General features: G+C 39.8%; 8 non-coding genes and 2 pseudogenes across 8 annotated transcripts in view; all 10 read left to right on the plus strand.

The window, feature by feature from the left end:
* Position 1, plus strand: part of LOC128000161 (5S ribosomal RNA) — a 119-nt gene extending 118 nt beyond the window's left edge. The window contains exon 1 of the ribosomal RNA XR_008172954.1: position 1. This exon is cut by the window's left edge and continues 118 nt beyond it. This is a non-coding gene — a ribosomal RNA (5S ribosomal RNA).
* Positions 2–222: 221 nt separating this feature from the next.
* LOC128006755 (uncharacterized) lies at positions 223–341 on the plus strand (annotated as a pseudogene).
* Positions 342–969: 628 nt separating this feature from the next.
* LOC128005148 (5S ribosomal RNA) lies at positions 970–1,088 on the plus strand. Its single transcript, XR_008177810.1, has one exon. It is a non-coding gene; the product is annotated as a 5S ribosomal RNA (ribosomal RNA).
* Positions 1,089–1,445: 357 nt separating this feature from the next.
* LOC128003527 (5S ribosomal RNA) lies at positions 1,446–1,564 on the plus strand. Its single transcript, XR_008176250.1, has one exon. It is a non-coding gene; the product is annotated as a 5S ribosomal RNA (ribosomal RNA).
* A 367-nt stretch (positions 1,565–1,931) lies between these two features.
* Positions 1,932–2,050, plus strand: LOC128000006 (5S ribosomal RNA). The gene has a single exon (XR_008172806.1). It is a non-coding gene; the product is annotated as a 5S ribosomal RNA (ribosomal RNA).
* Positions 2,051–2,419: 369 nt separating this feature from the next.
* Positions 2,420–2,538, plus strand: LOC128000162 (5S ribosomal RNA). Its single transcript, XR_008172955.1, has one exon. It is a non-coding gene; the product is annotated as a 5S ribosomal RNA (ribosomal RNA).
* Positions 2,539–2,759: 221 nt separating this feature from the next.
* Positions 2,760–2,878, plus strand: LOC128006756 (uncharacterized; annotated as a pseudogene).
* A 627-nt stretch (positions 2,879–3,505) lies between these two features.
* On the plus strand, positions 3,506–3,624 carry LOC127998653 (5S ribosomal RNA). The gene has a single exon (XR_008171488.1). It is a non-coding gene; the product is annotated as a 5S ribosomal RNA (ribosomal RNA).
* A 510-nt stretch (positions 3,625–4,134) lies between these two features.
* Positions 4,135–4,253, plus strand: LOC128005315 (5S ribosomal RNA). The gene has a single exon (XR_008177973.1). It is a non-coding gene; the product is annotated as a 5S ribosomal RNA (ribosomal RNA).
* A 365-nt stretch (positions 4,254–4,618) lies between these two features.
* On the plus strand, positions 4,619–4,737 carry LOC127998282 (5S ribosomal RNA). The gene has a single exon (XR_008171128.1). It is a non-coding gene; the product is annotated as a 5S ribosomal RNA (ribosomal RNA).
* The last annotated feature ends 263 nt before the right edge of the window (positions 4,738–5,000 follow it).

A 5,000-nucleotide genomic window follows, 5' to 3' on the forward strand; every position in this document is an offset into this window, starting at 1 on the left:
TTTTTGGACATTTTTCACTTAGTATATAATAATTTTGCCAAAAAATAGAGTCAATGCTCGATCTCTGAATCTTAGCAGGTTTAGGTCTGGTTAGTACTTTTATGAGAGACTGCCTAGGAATACCAGGTGCTTTAAGCTTTTGGGTTTTCTTTCCTACTTATATAATGTACTGGCGATAAGATTGGCTTGTCTTTAAATAGCCCTCTCTTTGCAGCAGACTTCGCTTACTTCCATACCAACCTGGCTATGTCCGATCTCGTCTGATCTCGGAAGCTAAGAAGTTTTGGGCCTGGTTAGTACTTGGATGGGAGACCGCCTGGGAATACCAGGTGCTGTAAGCTTTTTGGACATTTTTCACTAAGTATATAATAATTTTGCCAAAAAATAGAGTCAGTGCCTGATCTCTGAATATTAGCAGGTTTGGGCCTGTTTAGTACATGGATGGGAGACTGCCTGGGAATATACTGCCTTTAATTATAATTTTGCATTATTGAGACACTGTTTTCCTAATGAATGTTGTTCAGTGCTTTGACGCAATGTATTTTGTTTAAAGCACTATATAAATAAATGTGATTGATTGATTGATTGAATACCAGGTGCTGTAAGCTTTTTGGACATTTTTCACTTAGTATATAATAATTTTGCCCAAAAAAAGTCAATGCCCGATCTCTGAATATTAGCAGGTTTGCACCTGGTTAGTACATGGATGGGAGACTGCCTGGGAATACCAGGTGCTTTAATCTTTTTGGAAAATTTCACGAATTATATAATAATCTTTCATTAAAAAAAAAAAAGAGTCAATGCCCGATCTCTAAATCTTAACAGGTTTAGGTCTGGTTAGTACTTTTATGAGAGACTGCCTAGGAATACCAGGTGCTTTAAGCTTTTGGGTTTTCTTTCCTACTTATATAATGTACTGGCGATAAGATTGGCTGTTCTTTAAATAGCCCTCTCTTTGCAGCAGACTTCGCTTACGGCCATACCAACCTGGCTATGACCGATCTCGTCTGATCTCGGAAGCTAAGCAGGATTGGGTCTGGTTAGTACTTGGATGGGAGACCGCCTGGGAATACCAGGTGCTGTAAGCTTTTTGGACATTTTTCACTTAGTATATAATAATTTTGCCAAAAAATAGAGTCAATGCCCGATCTCTGAATATTTGCAGGTTTGGGCCTGGTTAGTACATGGATGGGAGACTGCCTGGGAATACCAGGTGCTGTAAGCTTTTGGACATTTTTCACTTAGTATATAATAATTTTGCCAAAAAATAGAGTCAATGCCCGATCTCTGAATCTTAGCAGGTTTAGGTCTGGTTAGTACTTTGATGAGAGACTGCCTAGGAATACCAGGTGCTTTAAGCTTTTGGGTTTTCTTTCCTACTTATATAATGTACTGGCGATAAGATTGGCTGGTCTTTAAATAGCCCTCTCTTTGCAGCAGACTTCGCTTACGGCCATACCAACCTGCCTATGCCTGATCTCGTCTGATCTCGGAAGCTAAGCAGGTTTGGGCCTGGTTATTACTTGGATGGGAGACCGCCTGGGAATACCAGGTGCTGTAAGCTTTTTTGACATTTTTCACTTAGTATATAATAATTTTGCCAAAAAATAGAGTCAATGCCCGATCTCTGAATATTAGCAGGTTTGGGCCTGCTTAGTACATGGATGGGAGACTGCCTGGGAATACCAGGTGCTTTAATCTTTTTGGAAAATTTCACGAATTATATAATAATCTTTCATTAAAAAAAAAAAAAAAAGAGTCAATGCCCGATCTCTGAATCTTAGCAGGTTTAGGTCTGGTTAGTACTTTGATGAGAGACTGCCTAGGAATACCAGGTGCTTTAAGCTTTTGGATTTTCTTTCCTACTTATATAATGTACTGGCGATAAGATTGGCTGATCTTTAAATAGCCCTCTCTTTGCAGCAGACTTCGCTTACGGCCATACCAACCTGGCTATGCCCGATCTCGTCTGATCTTGGAAGCTAAGCAGGTTTGGGCCTGGTTAGTACTTGAATGGGAGACCGCCTGGGAATACCTGGTGCTGTAAGCTTTTTGGAAATTTTTCACTTAGTATATAATAATTTTGCCAAAAAATAGAGTCAATGCCGATCTCTGAATATTAGCAGGTCTGGGCCTGGTTAGTACTTGGATGGGAGACCGCCTGGGAATACCAGGTGCTGTAAGCTTTTTGGACATTTTTCACTTAGTATATAATAATTTTGCCAAAAAATAGAGTCAATGCCCGATCTCTGAATCTTAGCAGGATTAGGTCTGGTTAGTACTTTGATGAGAGACTGCCTAGGAATACCAGGTGCTTTAAGCTTTTGGGTTTTCTTTCCTACTTATATAATGTACTGGCAATAAGATTGGCTGGTCTTTAAATAGCCCTCTCTTTGCAGCAGACTTTGCAGGAGACTTCGTTTACGGCCATACCAACCAGGCTATTCCCGATCTCGTCTGATCTCGGAAGCTAAGCAGGTTTGGGCCTGGTTAGTACTTGGATGGGAGACCGCCTGGGAATACCAGGTGCTGTAAGCTTTTTGGACATTTTTCACTTAGTATATAATAATTTTGCCAAAAAATAGAGTCAATGCTCGATCTCTGAATCTTAGCAGGTTTAGGTCTGGTTAGTACTTTTATGAGAGACTGCCTAGGAATACCAGGTGCTTTAAGCTTTTGGGTTTTCTTTCCTACTTATATAATGTACTGGCGATAAGATTGGCTTGTCTTTAAATAGCCCTCTCTTTGCAGCAGACTTCGCTTACTTCCATACCAACCTGGCTATGTCCGATCTCGTCTGATCTCGGAAGCTAAGAAGTTTTGGGCCTGGTTAGTACTTGGATGGGAGACCGCCTGGGAATACCAGGTGCTGTAAGCTTTTTGGACATTTTTCACTAAGTATATAATAATTTTGCCAAAAAATAGAGTCAGTGCCTGATCTCTGAATATTAGCAGGTTTGGGCCTGTTTAGTACATGGATGGGAGACTGCCTGGGAATATACTGCCTTTAATTATAATTTTGCATTATTGAGACACTGTTTTCCTAATGAATGTTGTTCAGTGCTTTGACGCAATGTATTTTGTTTAAAGCACTATATAAATAAATGTGATTGATTGATTGATTGAATACCAGGTGCTGTAAGCTTTTTGGACATTTTTCACTTAGTATATAATAATTTTGCCCAAAAAAAGTCAATGCCCGATCTCTGAATATTAGCAGGTTTGCACCTGGTTAGTACATGGATGGGAGACTGCCTGGGAATACCAGGTGCTTTAATCTTTTTGGAAAATTTCACGAATTATATAATAATCTTTCATTAAAAAAAAAAAGAGTCAATGCCCGATCTCTAAATCTTAACAGGTTTAGGTCTGGTTAGTACTTTTATGAGAGACTGCCTAGGAATACCAGGTGCTTTAAGCTTTTGGGTTTTCTTTCCTACTTATATAATGTACTGGCGATAAGATTGGCTGTTCTTTAAATAGCCCTCTCTTTGCAGCAGACTTCGCTTACGGCCATACCAACCTGGCTATGACCGATCTCGTCTGATCTCGGAAGCTAAGCAGGTTTGGGCCTGGTTAGTACTTGGATGGGAGACCGCCTGGGAATACCAGGTGCTGTAAGCTTTTTGGAAATTTTTCACTTAGTATATAATAATTTTGCCAAAAGATAGAGTCAATGCCGATCTCTGAATATTAGCAGGTTTGGCCCTGGTTAGTACATGGATGGGAGACTGCCTGGGAATACCAGGTGCTGTAAGCTTTTTGGACATTTTTCACTTAGTATATAATCATTTTGCCAAAAAATAGAGAAAATGCCTGATCTCTGAATATTAGCAGGTTTGGGCCTGCTTAGTACATGGATGGGAGACTGCCTGGGAATACCAGGTGCTTTAATCTTTTTGGAAAATTTCACGAATTATATAATAATCTTTCATTAAAAAAAAAAAAAAAAAAAAAAAGAGTCAATGCCCGATCTCTGAATCTTAGCAGGTTTAGGTCTGGTTAGTACTTTGATGAGAGACTGCCTAGGAATACCAGGTGCTTTAAGCTTTTGGGTTTTCTTTCCTACTTATATAATGTACTGGCGATAAGATTGGCTGGTCTTTAAATAGCCCTCTCTTTGCAGCAGACTTCGCTTAAGGCCATACCAACCTGGCTATGCCCGATCTCGTCTGATTTTGGAAGCTAAGCAGGTTTGGGCCTGGTTAGTACTTGGATGGGAGACCGCCTGGGAATACCAGGTGCTGTAAGCTTTTTGGACATTTTTCACTTAGTATATAATAATTTTGCCAAAAAATAGAGTCAATGACTGATCTCTGAATATTAGCAGGTTTGGGCCTGCTTAGTACATGGATGGGAGACTGCCTGGGAATACCAGGTGCTTTAATCTTTTTGGAAAATTTCACGAATTATATAATAATCTTTCATTAAAAAAAAAAAAAAGAGTCAATGCCCGATCTCTGAATCTTAACAGGTTTAGGTCTGGTTAGTACTTTTATGAGAGACTGCCTAGGAATACCAGGTGCTTTAAGCTTTTGGGCTTTCTTTCCTACTTATATAATGTACTGGCGATAAGATTGGCTGGTCTTTAAATAGCCCTCTCTTTGCAGCAGACTTCGCTTACGGCCATACCAACCTGGCTATGCCCGATCTCGTCTGATCTCGGAAGCTAAGCAGGTTTGGGCCTGGTTAGTACTTGGATGGGAGACCGCCTGGGAATACCAGGTGCTGTAAGCTTTTTGGATATTTTTCACTTAGTATATAATAATTTTGCCAAAAGATAGAGTCAATGCCGATCTCTGAATAGTAGCAGGTTTGGGCCTGGTTAGTACATGGATGGGAGACTGCCTGGGAATACCAGGTGCTTTAATCTTTTTGGAAAATTTCACGAATTATATAATAATCTTTCATTAAAAAAAAAAAAAAGAGTCAATGCCCGTTCTCTGAATCTTAACAGGTTTAGGTCTGGTTAGTACTTTTATGAGAGACTGCCTAGGAAT

Source organism: Carassius gibelio, chromosome B22, assembly GCF_023724105.1.
Source record: "Carassius gibelio isolate Cgi1373 ecotype wild population from Czech Republic chromosome B22, carGib1.2-hapl.c, whole genome shotgun sequence".
Taxonomy (NCBI): Eukaryota; Metazoa; Chordata; class Actinopteri; order Cypriniformes; family Cyprinidae; genus Carassius; species Carassius gibelio.